Genomic DNA, 23,497 nt, shown 5'->3' on the forward strand with positions numbered 1-23,497 from the left:
TAGTAGAACAATTTTGAAGATCTAACAGAGGTGGGATTCAGGGGAATGGTTGCCAGACAATTGAACCAAGAAGATGATGATCATTTCTTGAGTAGCACCAGAGAACAGAAGAAAGAGTTGGCCTTAGAAAGGAGGTCTGGAAACTTATTTTTCTTCTGAAACAGGAAGGAGACTGAAAAGGCTAGGCAAAGGTATCCGTAAATGTTGAATTGATTTGTTGTTGCAGGGGTTTAGGGGTATAGAGGTAGGTATATGAAAAGTAGAATTTGTTTCTGATTGTGCCTATTTTCCAATTATTGAGGAATCTAGGATACATGAGAATAGGGACAGATCATTTGGAAGCTTGAGTGCAGTAAAGGTTTAATGTTGCCTCTATGAGAATCTAAAGGAGTAAGTTAAGGATGAGTAGAAGGCTTATTATGCTATGTTGGATGCCAGGTTGCAGTTGGATGGCAGGCACAAGGAAGTGGGTTGGATTGACTAGGTTTGGGAATTGGTTAAGTAGGTGCTAGGTAAAGCCCAGTGTGTGAAGCAGTTAAGGGTTCTGCTGAAAGTGTCGTTTGAGTGATTGGCTGAGGCATTGAGGATAAGAGAAGGGAGCAGAAGCTTATGGACTAGACCACTCTTTTCAGGGCTTTGCTTTATCAGCCATGACAAAGTATAGAGAATCTGGTCTCAATGTAGGTCTCTCACTCTAGGAGTTTTGCCCACATTTTTCATGGCTGTTAGAGAATCAGGGCTGAAGGCAAGCCTTGAGTTCCACTTATTTGGTAAAAAATTGTGTCAGATTGCTCACTGTAGCCAAGACAGAGTTCTTTGTGGCTTCTGTAACTTGCCATCCAAGTAAAAAATTTTCTTAAAAGTTGAAATGACCTTTGTATAAAAATAATAAAATACTTGCTATGTGTCAGGGACTGTTCTAAGTGCTAAGCAAATGTATCAATGCATTTAATCTATCACTATCATCTGAGGCAAGTGCTATCATTATCCTCATTTTATAAATGACGAAATGGAGACACAGAAAAGCTAAGTAACTTGCCCAGAATTCCAGAGCTGGGAGGTAGGCAGCGAATTATGGTGGTTAAGAATATAGACAGTGGAGCAGGGTGGCTGTGGTGGGGATCAAATGGGTCCGCACACAATGTGCTTACAAAGGTGTAGGGCAATTAGCATCCTTGACGGATGGAATGCCTGCTTTCACACTTAGTTAACAGTACACTATCCTTCAAGGCAGGCTATCCTCTTATGAAGCAATTGTTCCTGATATTAACCTTTCTTATAGTGAGCAGACATTTCCCTCTAATGTCCACCATTTAATTCAAGTCCAGCTTTGGCAAAAGGAAAACAAGCCTTACTCTTTTTTTTATAGGTGATAGGCCCCTTCTAGAAATCAGAAATGCTGATCCTTCTCTAATGACTACTTCTTCCTTCCAGATTTTAGATATCTTGAGCCGTGTCTTCAGTATGCTCTCTGTGAAATAAGGCTATCGTTGCTTGGCAGCCAAGATTTTCACCAGATTGTGATTCCCTTATGACTGTTTGCCTTCCTGGGTAGGAAGTGCTAAACGGCCTGATAGTGTGAGTTTTTCCCAGTAATAATAATAATGATGTGTTAATATTTCTTGGGCATTCACTATGGGTCCAGACACTATTTTTAGTGCTTTACATTTATGAGTGTTTAAAATCCTCATGACAACCCTGTGAGGCAGGTGCTATGGATTCCCGTTGAAGAGATGAGAAAACCACAGACATTTTCTCAAGTCCCTGTTACCTTCTATTTTTTTTTCCTTTTGAATTTTGGCCCTTTTGAGTTTTTTTTATTATTATTATAAACATTTTTTTTTAATTACTTGAAGACCATTTCCCAGCTAACTTTAGCAGCTTGCTTTATTTTACTAGTGCTGCTGCTACTTCTGCTTTGAATCAGATGATAGGTAATCATTCCTTAAAACAGTATTATATTAAAAGAAGATATCAGGAAGGTATTTTTTTAGTAATAGGTAAAAAATTAAAGTGTATAGAAGGAAATCATGGTTCCACAGCTTTATGTATTTTTCCCCTTTAGCATTAATTTTATCCAAAGATTTAGGGGACATTTTTTGTTTTAGAATGAAAAGGGACTAGTAGCTATCTATTGTTATAAATACATGGTAGAGTAGAGTACAAAACAAAAGACTGTTAGGAAGTGACCACTTTACCAAGCAGCTTCAAGTAGCAACCATACCCTCCATGGTAACCATTCTCTTAAGGCAATTGATGGAAGAGTTTCCGACCAGAAGGCTGGGATCCAGTACCACCCCAGCATGGACAAATGCAGATGTGAGATCACTCACAGCCATGTCTACCTTCATGGAAAATGAGTCGGCCCTCTCTACTCCAATACCATGACACACAACCTCTGGCTGCCCTCAGGGTTATCGGACTGGCTTCTCTGAAACTCTCCTACTCTTTAGAAAATCCTGTGGAAGGATCAGGTAATAGGAAAAAGGCTGGTGAATTCTATAAAGGGAAGTGAGTAGAATTGTGTTGGGTTAGGGAAGGAAGCATTTTAGGCAGCCACCATGGGAAGAAGGCAGACCACCTTCTCACTGACGGTGAGACCCAAGTGCTAAGGCCAGCAACAGGCAGTGTCTGAAAACTAGTCTGATATCATCACAGTCTTCAAGGGAAAATATTATTCTACTGGGGTTTTCATGTCAATAGTGGACTCGAATTTAAGAAGTCTTCAATCCTTTTCTAGAAGCACAAGTGTTTCTTATATATGAGCAGAAGGATCCGAAAGAAACCAACTCTTCTTTCCATCCCTCCTAGTACAGTTTATTCACTTTTCTTGCCAATCTTTCATTTAAAGATGTCTCGTAACTCTTCCTTAATCCTCTTTCCTCCTCCTGCATAGATCAGATCCTTAACAAGTCTTTCCTTGACTAACATTCATTTTTCTTTCTTTCTAATCTTTCTTTTCTTTTTTCTTTTTTCTTTCTTCTTTTTTTTTTGAGACAGAATCTTGCTCTGTCACCCAGGCTGGAGTGCAGGGGTGCAATCTTGGCTCACTGCAATCTCTGCCTCCCAGGTTCAAGTGATACTCCTCCCTCAGCCTCTTGAGTAGTTGGGACCATAGGCTTGTACCACCATGCCTGACTAATTTTTGTATTTTAGTAGAGACGGGGTTTCACCATGTTGGCCAGGCTGGTCTCAATCTCCTGACCTCTGGTGATCCATCCACCTCGGCCTCCCAAAGTGCTGGGATTACAGGCTTGAGCCACCACCCCCGGCTTCTTTCTAATCTTTCTACCTTAAAAAATCAACAAAGAAGTCTTTCATCAGCTTTAGATAATTAAAACCAAGCAAGCAGCAAACGTTGGTCTTTTTCAGTAGAAACCATGTTAAAAATGGTTATGCAAGCATCAAGTATCTCCAACCCCATCACACACCTTGTCCTTGAGAACTGGTTATGCTGTGTTTCAGTTCTGTCCAGTTCTCCCTGGTGACCCTTTCCTCCCTTGATTAGTTCCACAGCACTGCAGGCTAAGGAGGAAAAGGAGTGAGTGGGCCCAGGAGGGTACTGTCCTAGGAGACAGGCTGATACTTTTTACTTTTAGATAAGTAAGATTGAAAAAGTGTTCATGACTCTTCCCTCTGCAAACTCTCCCTTCAGGTTTAAACTTGGAACTTTCTAGCTTTGGTCATGTATTTTATGCCGTTAAAGGATTTGTACTTTTCTCCATACATATCCAGATGACCTTAAGTCCAGAAATAATCAGCTGCTGCATCTTAACTGCAGGTTAATTTTATCGTATTAGAGGAAGATATCAGGAAGGTTTTTTGTTTTTTTGGTTTTTTTGTTTTGTTTTGTTTTTAAGTAATAGGTAAAAAATTAAAGTGTATAGAAGGAAATAATGGTTCCATAGAACCATGGTTCTGGTTTGGAATCTCCAACGTGAAGAGTCATGGTCTTCCTTAAACTTGGTAGCTTGTGGCGATTTGTTTTTCCCACATCCCAAAACAGCATCTCTGTGACTGGGCTGAACGTGTGCATCCTTTGTCGTGGAGTCAGGCTCATGTTCAGTACCCCTTTGGGCATCTGGTTGGTGACTGTCACTCCCTCTATGGTCTTCCCCATTGCCTGCTTGGGTCCCATCATTATTCCAAAGCATACAAGTAAACTACTATCTCAGAAACTGATATTATGTTTGACATACACTGGGATTGCAACCAGATCCTCTGCACTGACAGGATAAGAGAGCAGGTGGAAATTTCCATCAGGAGGGATGAAAGGATATGCTCAGATTCCCAGCACTTAAACACAAGGATGGAAGTTGACATCATCCAACCACCTGGGGTTCATGAAGGGAAGTGTAAGGTCTGGCATTCCAATCAGCTTGACAGAGCATCAATCACTCCCTGGGTTTCAGCTGCAATTGTAGAACCTGATTTATCAATAATGGCATCAGTCTCTTCAATCACATCAAAATAGGCCTCATTGTTAGTGTATTTCACCCCAGTACCTCGCCAAGGCACCACTGACAGTTATCCAGTGGGAAGTTGGTCACCCACATTGGTGCTTCCTGTAATGATGTTGACAACTGTTCAAAGGATAGTGGGAGACTTTGGCAGTTCTTTGAGGATATTCAACTCGGTAGCCAATGAGTCAGCTTGGAAACCCATTGCCAAGCATCTCTTCTAATGCTGCATAAACCACAACCACATTGTCCTTGATCACTAATTCTGAACAGTCTCCAAAATAATCCTGAAATGTGTCTACTACTTGGTGAAGAAACTCAGTGACAAATAGAGAGGAGACCTCCATCTGGATCATAGCCACAAAAAAAGGTCTTGTGATGGTAAACATGTAAGAGACAGTGGTGAGGGGTAGGGATAACTGGAGGCACATTTTCTGCCTCAGCAGCTTATTCTTGCACCTCAAAAAAGTGATCACAAACAGAACAGTATACCACACTTTTCCAGTGTTTCTCCAGGAAAATATCTTCAGAGGAGTTGATCAAGAAAAGTCTATAAATCATGATAGACTGTGATTGTCAAGTGAGAAAGGAAAGCCTTTTTCAGTCTGAAAGCCTCAGGACTCTGCAGATTTTCAACTCCATCTTTCAAGACCAGGCTCAATCTTCCTCTACTGCATGAGCCTGAAGTATCCCTCCCTTGAATACCCAGCCTGACTCCTCGGGGCACCTGATGCTTGCTCCACATTATGAACAGGTCCTGCCCTGCTCTGCTTTACCTATTTTTAAACTGACTTTATATTTGAAATTTGAAATTACCAATCCCACGAATTTTAGATTTTTTTTGTTTTCTTTAAATGTATACATATATATAAACAGTTATATTTAATTTATACAGTATCCTTGGTTGTTCCTAGATTGTCATTCCTAGGGAAACAAAGACAAGAACCAGTTTGACCCTTCCCTTCCCTCCTTTCTCCTAAAAAACTCTGTAAGTTAAAAATGTGGCATTTTTTAAAAGGAAAAATATAACACCAAGATTCAAAGAAGGATCATGCTTACCTCTTCTTTCTCTATGAGAAACTCTCCCCAGAGGTAGAGATTTAAATTCAGAGGAATTGAGCAATCTTTGAGAAACTTTACTTTTTAAAAACTTTGCTTCATAGAAAAATCAACTCACTGGTGAATAAAAGGATCCAAAAAAGGAAAACTTCCCTTTGAAAACATTCTAGAATTGGTGATTAGACTCCCAGTTTCACACTATCACGTACTTACATTAGACATTTTGGAAAAAACCATCAAAAGTCACAGTTCCAAAAGTTTAGTCTTATTTTTAGAAGTTTAGTAAATATTTAGAAATCACTTCAACAGTGACTTTTTGTTCTATATGTTGCTTGTTTGTGAAAATAATTTTATAACAGAATAAGGTTAGGCAGATAATGTCAAATACTGGGGTCTTGTGTATGTATACTCAGACACACATGAGCATGCACACACACACACACACACACACACACACACACACACACCCACTCACTCACCCTTGTGGACCTCTTTCTGCATTCCTGGAGCCATATTTAGCTTTCCTCCCATTTTAGATTTTCTTCCAATTTTCCCTTCGTTTTCTTAAACAGAAACTTGGGCTTTGTAAATCATGCTTGAACTATGCATATACCTATGTAGGTACTATTGACCTATATAGAAAGTGTGCTGTGCTTTGATTTTGCATCAGCGGTCCAGGTTTCAAGTGCTGCCCTAAGAAGTAAGTATTTGGTACTTGTACCTAGGACCTCTTTGTGCCTGATTTCTGTTTCTCCTTTTTGAATTTCTAGAATAAATACTCAGGGAGATGTAAAAAATACTCATTTACAAATTTTAAGGCAACATGACTGAAACTAGAGAACACAACCTATTGCTTTTGTTTACCTGCAGAAGTTCGGTTCTGTATCAATGCCAGGTATAATTCTGGTTTTTTTCCAATTGCCTACAGTGGTCCCCCAAACCAAACTAACCTCTTAAGGCTTGGCTAGCAAGGCATGTTGTGAAAGAATACAATTGAGAAAGATCTTTTGTGCCCCAGCAGAGTAAAATGGTTGTTTGAGGTAATCGCTCCTGGGATTCGACAATCCTTTTCTCTTGCTTTAAGGACAAAGAAAGATTTTAATGTTGAGATGCCAAGAGGATTATTAGAACTTGGGAGTGACAAATAGCTGTTGAGTATGGGTATCTTTTGGGAAGGAAAATATGAGATGTTTGGGAGGGAGTGGGAGTGAGGGGATGATGGATGGATTGGGTATTTCTTTTGGCACTGTAAATGTTCTCTTGGACTATCATCGTGAGCTCCCTGTTGAGTAAAGAATGACATTGAGGGTGGTTTTCTTCATTGTTTGTTTCACTTCATTTAGGTTTTGGATTTGAATCAGGGTGTGTTGTTTAAGAATTTCTTGGAGTCTCTTTCCCTCAATGCTCTCTTCTTTTGAGTCCTCTGGGGGAAAAAAGGTAAATAATATAATTATAATTGTCAGGTTACTTTGAGTCAAGAATTAAAATTCCTGATGCTCTTTGCCAATTTATATTGCATTTCTAACTCTGAATTTAAATTTCATACCTTTTTTATATAGTCTTTCTCAAGGCCCCGTTTACCATACTACTTGCTTTCAGATGTTTCTAAAATGCGAACTTGAAAATGCAACTGTAATGACTACCCCTTAAGTTCAAGTTTAAATGAAACTATGCAGTATGAGTAAAAGACCTCTCCACCTCAACATATACCCTGGATTCCAGGACTCTAGCCAACTGAGCTGCCTGGAGTTCAGTGCTTTCTGTGTATGCTTACTGGCTGTGCTTTCAGACAAGCTGTGTCCTCTGCTTAAAGTGGCATCTTCTTCCTCCTTCCTCCACAACCCCTGCCAACTCTCTTTCCTTAACTAACTCCTTAAAAATTTAGTTCAAGGGGCACATCTTTCCTGATGGCCTCTGCCTCTACAACCTGGGTCAGTTAGGTGCTTGCTTCTGTGATCCTGTTGTTCCCAGGGCTTCCCTCTGTAAAGGCTATTAATAGTCTGAATTGTATTTGTATGGTTTCTTTTCTCTTTGCCCCATGCAAAAATAGGGACTAAGCCTTTTATTTATGTCCCTAACACAGGGAGATAATGCAGAGCACATTATAGTTTCCCAAATTTATGTTGGATAGATGAATTAATAGATGGATAAATGGATGAACAAATGGTACACAGTTTCTGTTTTGTTGATTTCACAGTATTTGTGGTGAGATTTTATTTCTTCCATTTACAATCACAGTGCCATTTAGAAATTCATTCAACAAGTATTTATTCAGCATTTACTGTGGCACACATGTCTTTTAAGAGAAAGGAATGTAGTAAGATTCTGAGTGGAACAAGTTCAGTCACATGGCTGAGCCCTTTATAGTTTGCTAAGAGACTAGAAACTCATTCATTAAGCAATTTTGATTAAAGCACTGATTATGTGCCTCACACTGGGCCAGTCTCTTAGGATACTTCAGTGTACAAAACAGACCCACGTTTTGCATACATTCTAACAGGGTAGAAGGAGGGGCAGTACCAAACATAAAAATAAGTAAATTACTATGTATATATACACACAAAGTGTGTGTGTGTGTGTGTATGTGTATACACATATAGTGTAAGGAACAGGAGCTCAAGATGGCTGAAGCAGAGTCGTTGAAGGGAAAAATAGTTAGGGGGGGTTAGAGAGGTGAGCAATAGTGAGGATTATTGCAAACACAGGTGGCATAGTATCTTGTATGAAGGACACTGGCTTTATGGGTGAGATGAGAGCCATCGCAGAGCTTTGAGCACAGGAGTGACATGATCTTAGATTTTAAAAGGATCACTGCTGCTGTGTTGAGACTAGACTCTTGAGGGCGTGTTAGAGGCAGGGGGACCAATTAGGAGGCTATCCAGCAATCCAGGTAAGAGATGATGATAGCGTGGATGAGGGTGGTAGCAGTGGAGGTGGAAGAAGTGGCTAAATTCTAGATATATTTTGAAGACAGACCAACAGATTTTGCTAGTAGATTTAAGGTGGGCATAAGAGGGAGAGAAGTTAAGGATAACTGAAAGGTTTGGGTCCTGAACAACAGGAAGGATTGGAGTTGCCATCAGCTGAAATATGGAAATCTATGGGTGAAGTAGAATATTTTTTGGCAGGGGGAGGAGCTGTGGCTGTGGAGGTGAGAGGCATTAGCTGCTGAGTTTTGTATATGTTAAGTAAGCAATATTTATTAGACATTCAAGTGGAGGCATCAAGTAAGCAGTTAGATACCTGAGTCAAGTTCAGGAAAGAGGGCTGGACTGAAATACACAATTGTGAGTCATCTGCCTGTGGATGGTGAAGTCAGGAGAGTAGGTGGGATGACTAAGGGAAAAGTGTCATTAAAGAAAAGACTAAGAACTGAACCTTAAAGCATTCTATAACATTGAAAGATCAGGAAAAGGAAACCAAGCTGGAGGAATCAGAGAGGTAGGAAAACCAAGAGAGCACGGCGCTTTAGAAACCATGTGAAGAAGACATGTGAGAGAAGATGGAGTGCTGGTGTGTCAGTTGCAGCTGATCAGACAAGTGAGATGAAGTCTAATCACTGAGCGCTGGATGTATTGACATAGAGGTTACAAGTCACCTGTGTGAGAGTCATTGCGGTGGGGTTGTGCAGTTGGAGCCTGACTTGAGTGGAGTTAAAACAGAGTACAGTGAGCACAACTAGAGACAGCCAGATGGCTAAAGAAGGATGTGGGTTCTTCTAGATTCTTGAGGTTAAAAAGGAACTGAAGCGAAAGGTCATCTTCCTCCCGTTTTATTGGTAGATTGGTATTAAGTGTTTCACAAGAAATACTCCTTTACACATATATAATTATAGCTTGGGGGAACAATCAAGGATAAATGACAGTTTCTTTTCTTTCTTTCTTTCTTTGGCATTATTGTGAGAGGGAACAATTTTGTAAGTAAATGTTTTCACTCCAAACATGAGTAAACTGTTCAAGCTAAGGGCTTACTGACTTCCTTCCTTCATGGGTTTGTCTGGTTCATCTTATTCCCTTGTCATCTATTTCTCCTGATGGCTTTTTTCCACTTACAAATTGAAATGTAGTTCCACACCCATGACACAATTATTTCTGTAACTTTGGCCCAGTTTCCTAACCCGAGACATTTTTCTCTTCAGTGAGTGCTATAAATTAAAAAAAAAAAGAAAAAAAATAGTTCATTGTCCTCTTAGGTTTTATTCAGGAGCAGATTTTTCCCTATTCCTTTGTAAAATTATTGCTGAATAGTGGGAGAGGAGAGGACCAGTAATGATAGGAAAGAAACAATATTTTCCTCACTTTGAATCGCTAAGATTTCATTCTAATCGTAGAATATCGTCAGGTTCCTTCTTGTGGGTTGGGAAGTCTGTCTGGATCCTTTACAAAAGAGGACTGAGGGACATCCAAGCCATATTTGTAAGCAGCAGGGAAAAAATGCCTTCTCCTGGAACTACTTATCTCTCCTGATGATGCGTTTCTTTCTTTCAAGACGTCAGTCAAGTGCTGTGTACTCCATGGAATGTCCTCTGATCCTTCCGGCTGTAGGTAGTATTGGTTTTCCTCTGAATCAGTGTACTACCTTCTGCCTGTACTCCTTACTTTGTTAGAGAGAGAGAGAGAGTGAGAGGGAGGGAGGGGGGAAGAGAGAGAGAGTGGGGGGGGGAGAGAGAGAGAGAGAGAGAGAGAGAGTGTGTGTGTGTGTGTGTGTGTGTGTGTGTGTGTGTGTTTTAATGGTTAAAACAACTGTGTGTGTCTCTACAGGCTGGTAGAACTGCATTCCACACCTAACCTTCTAACTTCCAAGCTTTCTGATTTTAGGCAAATTGCTTAATCTTTGTGTGTCTTAGTCTTTTCATCTGTTAAATGGGAGTAGTTCTTATCACAAAAAGTAGTGAGGATTAGAAAGGAATTCTCTATAAAATTATAAAGTTATTTATTCAGAAAACTGGTAACTTAAATAAATGGAAACCCGAAGAATATATGTAATGTATGGAATAAACCCCTATCTTTAGGGCAGATTTTCTGAAGGAAAGAGACAATAGTTTCTCTGTCTTTCCTAATACCAGTTCACTGAGAAACAAGTCAGTGAATGTTTATTAACGGTGATAGATAACACTGGGAAAATATGTGGAATGGTTGCTCACAGAAATCTGTGATATGTATGTCATAAAGTATTTGCACATTAGCAAATGTTTTAGACTTTAGGAAATCTTCCAGACTAAAACTCTTGCTAGGGAAATGATGTTGCAATTTTGATGGTATATGAAGTCAGCGAGCTTTCCATTTAGTTTTCCTAACATTCATGCAAATTGCTGGGTTTCACCTATTTCATTCATATTTTCCTAGAGAATTCAGAAGTCTGCTTTAATTTTAACACAGTCAGTCGACCTTTTCTATAATTAGGAAAAGAAGTTAAATGACATTTACTTTTGAGCAAACTTGCATAAGACATGTATTTTAATCATATAAAAAAAGATTAGAAGAACGAAATATACTGAAACAATCAAATTACACCTTCTAATGAGAGAAGCGATGCAGGTTCATTTTAGAAATTGTAGAAAATTCTGATAAGCAAAAGCAGTACACTTCACTGAGATGCCATTGTTTGCACTTCATGTATATTGTTCCAGGCTTTTCCTATGTCTAAATATGCATATGTGATTTCATAAAACGATAGCATCTTGCTGTATATTCAGCTCCATAAACTGCTTTTATTCCCCCATGTAATATACAGCGAATGTTTTAAATATGCTTTGGCATTTTTTTGATAGTTGCATGATTTTTTTTTTGTATTTTTTTGATAGTTGCATATTATTTTTTTTCTGTGGATGTACTACAGTTAATCCACTGTTACTCTTTAGTTTATTTTTGATTTTTTCCTCAGTTACAATGTTCTGATGTACATCTGAACAAACTTTTAAAATTTAAAGACCATAAACATTTCTTAGATTTGCCAATATAAAATACCTAATTCAATTTTGTTCATTCTTAAAACATTCCTTTGTGAACCAGTTTTGTTATTTATTTGATGGTCATGTTTGGAGCTCCTGTGTGTGACTGGAAAAAAAAGAAAAGTGTAGTTTTCTGAAAATAATCTGCATTTCAGGTTTTTTCATGAATGTAAGATAGCATTTTCCTCATTTGATCAAAACTAGAGAGTTTTGATAATGTCATCAGCAATTGGTGCTCCGAGGTTGTCTTCTCCTCAACCAGAGCAACCTGTAATTCATGGCTAGTGAGGTTGCTGGGAAGTCAGTGATCTTTACCATTGTGTCATTTGAATGAAAGAAAGGCTGGAGCATAGGGAGTGGGGAGATGAGGAAGAAGCCAGAGTTAGATATCTATTCCACAGATTTAAGGTCACCACCGTTTCCATCTTTCATAGCTGTGGCAACTTGAGATCACATGTTTTCTAGGTTAGTTACCAAATATTGCCTCCAGTTGCCCATTGAAACATCTTAGAAATTCCAGTATTTGGACATCAAAACTAGCATATTTCTATTTTATGCACCTAAAAATGACACCAAAACCCTTTATGACATCATGATTATCAGTTTTAGGGTTATAAAATATGGTGACCATATATATAGATGTTAGGAAAAGGAATAAAAGAGATGAGTTGCTCATTTTTGCAATAAATGTTTGGTGAATGAATACTTACTATGTACCTGGCACTGTGCTGGGGCCTGGGCTTACGAAGACGAGTGGACAAGTCCTTAAGTTGCTCTTGGTGTGGTACACACATATATTTTTAATGTCTACAATGCTTTGTGGTTATTTGTTGCTGTGTAAAAGACATATGTCCAAGATGCTACAGGAACCCAGAGGAAGGAAATGCAAAGGTTTTTACAGAGGAAGCAACTCTTCAGCAGGTTGATAAGTAGATAGGCATTCCCCCGGGAGACAAGGGGTGCATGATGAGTTTCATTCAATATGTGCAAAGAACAGAGTATATTCTAGGAATTTCCAGCACACAAGAATTGCAATGTTGATTTAAAACATTTGGAGTAAGTATTGGGTTCATTTTTTTTGTTGGTGATGGTGGTAGTGTTTGCTAATTGTTTTTATTTTTCAATATTTCTGAGTTTTTAAAAATCTTCATTGTTTATTCCTTTTTAGGAAATTACTAAACGATTTGACCCTGAAAAATCAGATGAAATGGACATGGTTTACTAAGGAGTTCTTGTAACTACTTCTTGTCTCAGTGACATACTATTTTCCTGTCTTGGATTTAATTGCTTAGAAATTATGGCTACAGATTCACAAAGAGTTTGGAAGAAAGAATAGATGAATAACATATAGTTCAAATTATCTGCTAAATTTTTTGTGTTGTTAGTAATTAATACTCCAAAATATGATAAAGATCACTGTGCTTTGTTGTTGTTGTTGTTGTTGTTGTTGTTGTTGTTTTGTTTTAGCATTAGAAAAGTCTTGGGCTGTACATTCTGAGATTTCAAACAAAGTAGATTTATAGTGGAAAGGAACCAGAAGTTTAGACTAAATAGATATGTTGTGAGAGAGCCATAATGATCTTATTTAAATATTTTCCACATTAAGGCATGAGTACTGTTATGCTACTGCTATTATTTTTTTAATAATTGAATTTGCATCCATGATGGTTTTTTTTTTTTTTCATTCCCCATGGAGTTCCACTTGATAGCCAATGTGAATATTTGAGGAAAATATCTATTGGAGCCCAGATTTGAATTAAACGTCCTCAAAGTATAATGAAAGTTTTGAGTTTGTCTTATAAGAAAGGAATTTTCGTTTATGCTTTAGAAGTCTAATTGATAGAAGTCTGGACAGCAATAATTGGGGTGAATTTCTAAGATAGTTGTAAGATTGTTCACTTGGTAAATATTTCTTGAGCACTTACTATAGACCCTATGGACCGGACATTGAACTGAATTAACTTTCATTCTAGTTCCTAATAGACATGTTAAGCTGCTGGCTTCATGGAGTTTACATTATAGTGAGAGCAAATAGACAGAAAAAATAAAAGGTAGTTAGTAAAATCATCGCCAGTTACAATAAATGTTAGGAAGGAAATAAACAATGGACTGAGAATTTGAACCACAGAGAAGCACCTGCTTTGGGTAGAGTGGCCAGGGAGAATCATCATGGGCAAGGGGGAGGCATGTGCATGCACTTGAGGAATTGAAAGGAGGCTGATGAGCGAGAGGAAGCATGGCATCAGATGAGCATGGAGAGCCAGGCAGGCAACAGACCACACAAGGTCTTATAGGGCAAGGTCAGAAGTCTGGATTTTATTCTGACACCATGAGAAGACATTAAAGGGTTCTACACAAGGCCTAACCTGAACTGATTTCCTTCTTAAGACCATTATTGCCTTGTGGAGAATGGAAGCAGGGAGACCAAGTAGGAGGATGTTATGTTAGTCTAGGCAAGAGATATTGGTGACTGGGCTGAGGGGTACAAATTAGGAGGGAGGGCAAAAGATGGTTTTGAGAAATCAGCAAGATTTGGGGGAGGGCATACTAAGGAGAAGGAGAGATAAATCAAGAATGACTGATTTTTGTAAATGAAGTTTACTGACTTGAGTAAAAATGGGAATGAAGTGACATTGAATGAGATGAGAAAGTTTGCAGGGGCAGAAATAAAGAGGTGTTTGAGTTTTGTTTAGGACCTATCTCTAATATGCTTGTGAGGATTCTAAAGGGAGCTGTCAGTTGGATATGTAAGTTCAAAGCTAGGGAAATCTGGATGCAGCTAAAATTGTATTTGAGATAACCACACCTTCCATCAATATGTTGGCTTTAATTTTAAAAAGCATTTGGAGTATAATTGAAAATACTGAAACTCTCTATTGATAGTACATATCTTCTATTCATCAGTGACTAATTTCAGGGTACACAACAGTTGTGCAAAAGAATGAAGTCCTCTTAGTTGTACTTCTTATCAAAATCCCAATGGTACTGTTTTATGGAAATAGAAAAAAAATTAAATTCATATGGAACCACAAAGGAGCCCAAATAGCCAAAGCAATCTTGAGAAAGAAGAGCAAAGTTGAAGGCATCACACTTCCTAATTTCAAAATATATTACAAGCCCCAGTAAACAGAAGAGTATGGCACCCTCATAAAAATAGACATAGAGGCCAATAAAATAGAATAGAGGCCCCAGAAATGAACCCATGCATATACAGTCAATTGATCTTCAATGGGTGTGCTAAGAATACACAATAGGGAAAGATAGTATCTTCAACAAATGATGTTGGGCAAACTGGATATCCATATGTGAAAGAATGAAACTGGACTTTTATACCATACACAAAACCAACTCAAAATGGATTAATGACTTAAACATAATACCTGAAACTGTGAAACTCCTAGGAGAAAAGCTACGGGAAAAGCTTCATGACATTGGTTTTGGCAACAATTTCCTGGATATGACACCAAAATCACAGGCAACAAAAGCAAAAGTGGACACATAGGACTAGAACAATATCAAACTCAAGAGCAAAGGAAATGATCAACGGAATGAAAAGGCAACTCATGGAATGAGAGAAAATATTAACAAACTATACATCTGAAAAGGGGTTAATATTCAAAATATATAGGGAACCCCTATAACCCAATAGCAAAAGAAAAAATAAGGAGCCTGATTGAAAAATAGGCAAAAATAGGCAAAGGACTTAAATAGATATTTCTCCAAAGAAGACATACATGAGCCTGGCCTTTCCATATCAGGTTCCTTTGAGAAACTGAAAATAGTGACGGTGAAGGGGCTAGTGGAGATACCTGTGGGCAGCAGGTGCCCAGTCTGGGCCAGCAAGTGAGGAGAAGCCTCACACACAGCATGTGGTATGTGGCTACCATTTTTTCTCTTGCTTGGGCTCTGCGAATGTTGGGGGTAGACCTTTCCTTTGGAATGCTAGTCCTTGAGGTTTGTACCATGCTTTTCATCCAGCATCTAGACAGGGTCTGCACATGCCCAGGTGTTTGTTAAATGGATGAGTATTCCAGTTTTCCTTGGTTTCTGTGGCCTGGAGATGAAACATGGGTAGCTTGAAGTACCTTGGGTTCTACAGACCTCACCATTTCCTTCCTCCTGATGTAAGAAGGCCTTGAAGACCCATCCCAGTCAATCGTCCATGGATAAAGTCTATGTCAAGAGGATGTCGGGGCTTTATGTGTGATTCTACAGTTAATGCAGTGCACAAAGGGGCTCCACTGAGGGGTAGATGGAGGCTGATTTCCAACCTATTCACAGCTGCCATGCTCTGTATCTGCTGTTGAAAAGGGGCCTTTTTCTTTGCAGGGTTAAGTCTGCCCAGAGTATCTTTTTCTCATTTTTCTACAAGGCCTTAGGTACAAGGCCTTAGGTATTTGCTAAGTCAGAAAGGGTACCTTTTTGTCATTCAGACAAAGGTGTCCTAGGTTGCCCAAGGTCACGTGAGGTCACGCAAGGTACCCTTGCTCCAAATTCTCTATGACTGTTAAGTTCTTGAGGAACTTGAGCTGTAAGCACTCCAAATGTCGGAATACTTTGAGCAGCTGTCTCCCTGTGCTTGCATCTCTTCTCCCCCTTATATAGAAATCCCAGATAGGAAAAGTGTTGATCCGGGTTGCAGGCTTCCATGTCCATTCCTAGGGCTCTCAGACCGCTCTGAGTCAGCACCTGCTGCTACCACACAGGTAGATTGGTCTGTAGATATTTTAACCCATTGCTGTGTTCCCAGATGCCTCTGCCTTCCTTCTGATAAGGCAAATTTAAATTGTGTGTGTGAGGAGGGGTTGGAGAGGGTGCTTTGCTTGAGCCAGGATATAGTCCTTTATATTCTGCTGAAAATTCTCAGAGGAGGGCTGTCCAAGGGAAAATAACAAGCCCGGGCATGAGAGAACTTAGAATTCCAGGGGGACTTAGTGGTATTAACACTAGGTAAAGGGCACAATTTCTTTTTTTTCCTATTGGATTGCTAAAAATCACAACAATGCTAGATACTTCCTGGATTTCTTTCAGTTGGGCTGAATTTAAGAATTATAGGTTTATGCTGTTCCTTGATGCTGAGAAAAGAGGGTACGTGTAATACTGAGACATCCACACAGTGGTGGGTGTTGAGGCACCCTGCCAGGTGGGAGAGATTTGAAATATATTCCAAAACTAAAGATTTGGGATTGTTTTTTCCTACTTTCAAAACAATGGGAATTGACAGAGTTTAATAACAAGATTACACAGTTCCTTCTCTGAATATAATATACCACTTGAAAGAAGTACATTTGGTCAGGCTGGACCGAATCTCATCAAAGATATAAGGGAAAGTCCAGAAGACACACCTGAGTATGGTTTGAAGCCAAAGAACAGCATGCTCCAAAATAAGCCCAATCTCAGGTTAAGAAGCCTTCATCATTTAAAGTGGCCACCACACAGGCTCTCCTTGTTTTGTTTTGACTGTTAGGTTGAATTCTGATGGAATGAATGACGGGGGTTTGTCCCAGCATATTAACAGCCCATTTCAGCCCTTGTGCCAGTCTGGAAGCAGGTGATAGTGAAGTCGGTGTGTGACCATCACAGAAAACAGATTAGAAGAAGATACCCCACCAGATAAATGATGGGCATCTCTGGATGAGAAGATTGATGGCCCCTTTTATTTTCTTTGTGATTTTCTGTCTCTTTCTAGTATTTCTAAAATAGATATGAGTTGCATTTATAATGATTTTTAAAGTTACCCCAAAAGAGAAACTATTCAAAGAAACTGAAACTTTATGAAATGAACTTGGAACAGCAAAAAAAGATACCTTATGGAAGTATTTGAAATACTAAATTGATAGCCATCCTTAGTTTTTCATTTCAGTTTGCTGCTTGAACATTCATTGATTATCCAATGCTAAAAGAGGAAGGAATAAAACATGTATGAAGCATCTACTTAATGTATAAGGACTAAATATGAGACATTCTGTCTGAACTCAAGGTAGCTTATCTAAGAACAACAGCAATATGCATATACACATTAAACTTCCCATTTTTGAGTCTGTCCATATGCCAGGCACTGTGATAGAAAATGGATGGATGGATGGATGGATGAATAGATAGATAGATAGAGGTTATTGCCCTCAAGGGGCCAATAGTGTAGAAGAAAGGGAAGAAATTTAAACTGAGGATTATAATATAGTCAGTAATTGTCACAATAGAGGTAGTCCCAGAGCACATGAGCATAGAGAAGAGATGCTGCCCTTTGCCTCAGAAGGGGTAAGAGAGGATTAATAGGAGGAAGTCATGCCTGAGCTGCATCTTGGAGGACAAAGCACTTAGCCCGAGAGTGAAGGGGATGTGCATGCCAGGCATTAAAGTGTATACAAAGGTAAGATGCAGAGAGAATCATGTATTCTGAGAGCTGACAGTCATCCCATATGGCTGCAATTGTGTTGGGGTGAGCTGGGAGGAGAAATGAGAGTCGTGAGAGGTCATATGCCATGCTAAAAACTCTGAGGTCTGCCCTGAAGTAGTGGGAAGCCGTTGCAGGATTTTGAAGAAGGAGAGTGGTTAGACAGATTTGCATATAGAAAAGTCCCTTTAGCAATGTTGTTCACCAACAAGACAGACTAATTAGGAGGCTAGGGCAGCAATCTGTGTTAGAAATGATGAAATCTCAATGAAGTTTGTATAAGGGAAAATGCAGAGAATGGCTCAGAGTCAAGGAACATCAAGGAGATTGATTGGAAAGAGCTTAATTGATGGGTTGTGGGGATGGTGTATTGAGGAAGAATTGGGATGTTCCCTTGATTTCTGGCTTGGACAACTGGGTGTTAATGGTGGCATTCTTTGAGCAAGATGGGATATGATAAACTGCAGTTGAAGCATTTTCAATTTATAGTGCCTGCGAGATACTGTAGAAACCCTAAAAGCAGCTGGGAATATAAATCTTGAGCTCAGGAAAGTCTGGGCTCAAAGAGTTATTTGGGAGTCATCACAAGTAGGTTGCAGATAAACCCATTGGTGATGGAAGAGATTATTCAGAAGCAGTGAGAAGAAAATAATTCAGAAGACCATGAGGAAGAGGAACATTTAAGAAACAGTCAAAGAGGTGGAAACCTGCCAGAGAGCCCAAGAAAAAGTGTTCAGAGAAGTGGAGGAAAGCCAGACATACCAGGAAGGGAAAACCAGGCATATGTGGAGGCCCCGCTCATGCTGTCTCCCAAGTTCATCATCCGTGGAAGAAAAGGCAAAGAGCAAATGCCAAGTGGCAGAAATGCATGTCCCAACTGAGTTTGCCTCTGACAAGTCTCTCTAGACATAAATGTCTGTTGGTACCTCACTGCTAGAATGTCTGGGAATACAAGTTTCTTGTTTGTTTAACTGGGAACATTACCTTCCTAAATAAAACTAGGATCCTGTTAATAAAGCACATGGGGAAAAGAGATTTGGGGTATTTGGGGTAGACCAATGACAGTGGTGGCCACATCAGGTAGCCAAGGGAAGAGGGACAGTAAGTGAAAGAGGACTGGTCATTCATCAGTTCAGCACAGATTTGAGAGCCTGCTGTGTGCAGGGTATTCAGTGTCAGTGCTTCAGAGAAGTTGAGGAAGGTCATGAATGAAATGACTGCTTGGGTGAAGCAACGAGGAATCCACCTGTGAACTTGGGGTGGTTGTCCAGGAGGCCGGATTGCTGTGCCTCCATGAGCGTATGGAGGGGTGTGGGTGAAGATGGAGAATGGACAATAGTCTTTTGAGGAGTTGACTTTGAGCATAAAGGGAGTGGAATGATGCTGCAGCCAGGAGGGAGCATCAGGGTGAAGAAGAAGTTTCAGGAGCCAGGAGGAAGGGTCTCAGGAAGGAGTTCACATGCTCATATTCTCAGGGTGAAGAGCCAGATGAGAGGAAGTAGTCGATTCAGGAAAAAGAATATCTGATAGAGCTCCAGACAGGTGTGAGTTGTGGTTAGCAGAGAACATACCTTAGCTGTGCATCAGAGAGGGACAAGGATGGGTATGGACGCTCACAGTTTACGGGTGGGAAGGCAGGAAACAAAGGGCCCACCATTCCTCTGGGAGGCAGGGGGCAGGATGCAGAGATTGTCAGGTAGTGGACTTAAGGAAATAAGCGAAGTCTTCAAATAGGCAGTATTAGCAGAGAGGGTAAGAGCCACTTTGGAACTGAGACAGCATTCCCATCCTGGCTCCAACTGTATGACCTCAGGCAAGTTATTTATATGTTTTATTCTTCTAGTTTTCAATTTTTTTTTTTTTTTTGAGAGATAGGGTCTCACTCTGTCATCCAGGATGGAGTGCATGGCATGATCATAGCTCACTGCAGCCTTGACCTCCTGAGTTCAGGTGATCCTCCAGTCTTGACCTCTCAAAGCACTGGAACTACAGGTGTGCGCCACTTCACCCAGCTAGAGGCAAGTTATTTAACCTCTCTGTTGCCTTCATTTTCCTCTGCAACCAAGCAATGAGGATAATAACAGAAACCTGTTACTTGAAGTTGTCGGAAGAATTAAATGAGTTAATTCCTGTAGTACTTGTCTGAGTGCCTGGCACAAAGGAGTGCTTCATATGCATTGGCTGTGATAATGATTATTGATAAGACTGAGAGCACATGCAGTCCAGGGTCACCTAAACACCTAAATAGTCCAGAATGGAAGTGTGTTGACCGAGGGCTGTGAGGGCACAGCAGAGGAAGCACTGCATTCTTCAAGGAAGTCCTCAGGGAGAGTCATTTGAGATTGGCACAGCCCTGGAGAGGCTAGCTCAGGTAGAACAAACACTGTTGGTGCAGGCAAGAGGCTGTCAGAGCACCTGCCACATTTGCAGAGGAAGGCGCCCTCTGAGACTTGAGAGGGAGCCCGTGGGGCACAGCAGGCCCTGTATGCAGAGGCTCCTTCACCTTGAGGGCGGGAAGAATGGCAGAGGAGCAGCCAGAGCAGAGGGTGAGCACCACACTTTGCAAGGCCTTGAATACCTGGCATTTCTCCTGTAGCCACGAGAAGGTTGGGAGGGCAGTGAGGGTCCACTCTTGTCTTGGGGTGCTCTTTCTGATGAGAGTAGCTAAAAATAGTTATCACAATGCTGAATACAGGGACTGCGTAAGGTGTGCCAAGAACACTGGAGTGCTGTAAATCTTGGACATTACTAACAACTGCCCTGTGAGAGAGGTACTGTTATTTGTTGTTTTTCAATTGAGGAAACTGAGGCACACAGAGGTTAAGCCACTTGAGGATGCCGTACAACTGGTGTGCGGTAGAGTCAATAGTGAAGCTGGGCAGTGTTGTGACACCAGAGCCTCTTCCCGTGACCACCAAGCTGTCATCACGTGTCACATAGGGTGTGGCTCTCCAGAGGGGGTAGTGACAAGTGGAGATTGGAGCGATGACCTCTGCTAGGCTTATGGCAGCTTATTGATAAAATATTTTCTGTCTTAGTCAAGGAGAGTTTGGCTGTAAGGACGAGAAACTCCTGCAGATAACTCAAGTGAATGCTGAATGGATTGCGAAGATACAGGGGCCCTCCCAGAACCCAGTTGCTAGCTAGGGAGTATGGCTAGACCTCACACGGCTGGAGAGTTGTCAGGCTGGAGCAGTATCTCTGTATGTCTGGAAACACAGGGCCTTCTCCGTGCATCTTTCTACAGTCTGATTAAATTGCAGCTTTCCTAGTTTCACTCTCCCATGACCTTGGCTAGTCCTGGCCCTACCTGACCTGAAAAGTCCAGGGCCAAAACCACTTGACTCACTCAGTCCCTGCGTTGTAGATAAAGTTCTTGCTTTGGATAATCTGCTGGTTTAGCTTAGTTCAAGTGTTCCTCCTTAGTTCCTTCTGCAGCTGGGATAAAGGTGGCACAGGTTATGACCAGGCGGGGAGAAAGCTGCTCTGAGAACTTTGTGATCTTCAGTAGTTAGTGAAGCTTGCACACCTCGCCATCTTGACTTAACTCCTAACCCTGCACTCCCAGTCCCTGGCTTTGCTCAGGTTCTGACAGTGTTTTTGTTGTAAACATCTCGTGGGGCTGCTTCCTTTCAGCCTGTAGCTCTGCCCTGGTCTTTCAGGTCTTCATCCTTATGACTATTGCAGCAGGCTCTAGAGTCACCCTTCAGATCTGGTCTTCGCTTCCCATTTTATCTTGCCTTCTTTTAAGCAATATTATTTTTACAATTTGTATTGGCCTCCTACTCAAAAGCCTTCAGCAGATATTCCTTAATTTGTCATATTCATGGCTGTCTCCCAAGGCCATCTAGCCTGCCACTAATCATCCTCTTCCCTTGAATTCCCACCATAATAGCACAGGGTAATTTTCTCTTGCCAGACATGCCATGGCCTTTCCCTTCTACACGCCTGCTCCTTCCCTCCTGCTCTGAGATCTCACCCATGACTTAAGAATGCTGACTGTAGACCCTGACACTAGACCACTGTCACCTCCGTCTCCTCTGAACTCCTTTTAGTTTTGATTCTCCAGGGAAATTGTGGTTTGTTGAAAGCAGCTGCCTGCCCAGTATGTCTTAAACCTGCACACAGCCAAGCACATATCAAACACTTGGAAAATTTAATATTCAGTGTCTAGTGGCTGATTTATGATCTCTTTTGGCCTTGGTTTTTTTTTTTTTTTTTTTTTTTTTGCTTTTTAATTTTCTATTACATTTTAAAGAACATTCCATATAAGCTCTCTGACTGTGATGATTGAATACTTGTTAGAGGCAAAGCCAAGTAAAGGTATTAACTCCTAATTCTGTTAAAGACTTTCCTACTATTACGTGTGCTTGAGTTTTGGCTTCTCTTTTGTGTGCCTTGAGAACAGGGACCATCTCATTCATCTTGTATACCTCGAAGTACCTCACATAAAGACATCTGGGTATACATGTTTGAGAAAATGAATACCCTCCTCATTGAAGAATAGATCTTAAGTGGTCATTTCACGACTGCTTCTATCTGGGCATTTATTTACATTTGTGCCTAGTTTGAAACCGCTTTCATTACTTGCAATGAGTTAAGCTTATTCACCCAAACTACAGAAAGGCTTTTAAAAGTTTTTCGGTTGGACAAAATTTGTCTCCTGCTCAGTCCTTTTCTGCCCATAACAGCATTGGCCATCCCCTCCAATCATTATATTTCTTTAACAGTTCTTCCTGCTTCCCTGCTATGGCCTTTCAGACTTCCCCGCAGGCACAGAGACCCCGGACACCTGGCAGGGTAAACTATCAGCTGTTCTTTGTATTTGGGGCATATAGGGGATCTGTGGGGCTTTGGCTTTCTTAATAGAAAATGACATAAACCCAGAAATACTTTGCCGGCTGCTACAGGAACAAAGGCAAACAGATTTGTTTGTTTCTGAGACCAAACATTTTTCTGCCAGTCAAAACTGGTTTTATTTGCATATGGTATATAATAAATTGTTGTAATAATTGAATAATTCCTGAGGCATGTACTCTTAGGAAAAAAGAGGAAAATAGCTTGGAAATAAAATGTGGACAAAAAGCATGAGCTGGTGAATGAAAAATGAGAAATATTGCCGTGTAGTAAAGATACAATATTGTGAAGTCTACCCAATATCAAATGTATGGTAAAAACTGGGGAAGAGGCTGGCACAGTGGCTCACACCTGTAATCCCAGCACTTTGGGAAGCAAAGGCAGGCAGATCAGTTGAGGTCAGGAGTTCGAGACCAGCTTGGTCAACATGGCAAAACGCCGTCTGTACTAAAAATACAAGAATTAGCCTGGCGTGGTGGTGTGCACCTATAATATTAGCTACTTGGGAGGCTGAGGCAGGAAAATCACGTGAGCCTGGGAGGCAGAGGTTGCAGTGAACGGTGATCACACCACTGCACTCCAGCCTGCGTGGTAGAGCAAGATTCTGTCTCAAAAACAAAACAAAACAAAAACTAGAGAAGAAGAAATGTAAGCAAGTTATAGAGGCAAGAAGTTCAACTATGTGAGATTATTTGTGATTATCCCAGATGTGACTGGGAAGAGACAGTGGTAGTTAAATCTCCATGGATTCTTTGCCTCCATGCCAAATTTCATGAC

General features: G+C 40.5%; 1 protein-coding gene and 1 pseudogene across 4 annotated transcripts in view; one reads left to right on the top strand and one right to left on the bottom strand.

Annotated features, from left to right (window-relative positions):
• Window positions 1-23,497, top strand: part of PIP5K1B (phosphatidylinositol-4-phosphate 5-kinase type 1 beta) — a 306,505-nt gene that overhangs the window by 80,149 nt on the left and 202,859 nt on the right. The gene's annotated exons all lie outside the window — the stretch shown is intronic.
• LOC100425068 (AP-3 complex subunit mu-2-like) lies at window positions 1,715-10,126 on the bottom strand (annotated as a pseudogene). The gene is made up of 2 exons (XR_013404871.1): window positions 3,892-10,126; window positions 1,715-3,775 (listed from the first exon to the last, which is right to left on the bottom strand). The product of XR_013404871.1 is annotated as an AP-3 complex subunit mu-2-like (transcript).

This window comes from Macaca mulatta, chromosome 15 (genome assembly GCF_049350105.2).
Source record: "Macaca mulatta isolate MMU2019108-1 chromosome 15, T2T-MMU8v2.0, whole genome shotgun sequence".
NCBI lineage: Eukaryota > Metazoa > Chordata > Mammalia > Primates > Cercopithecidae > Macaca > Macaca mulatta.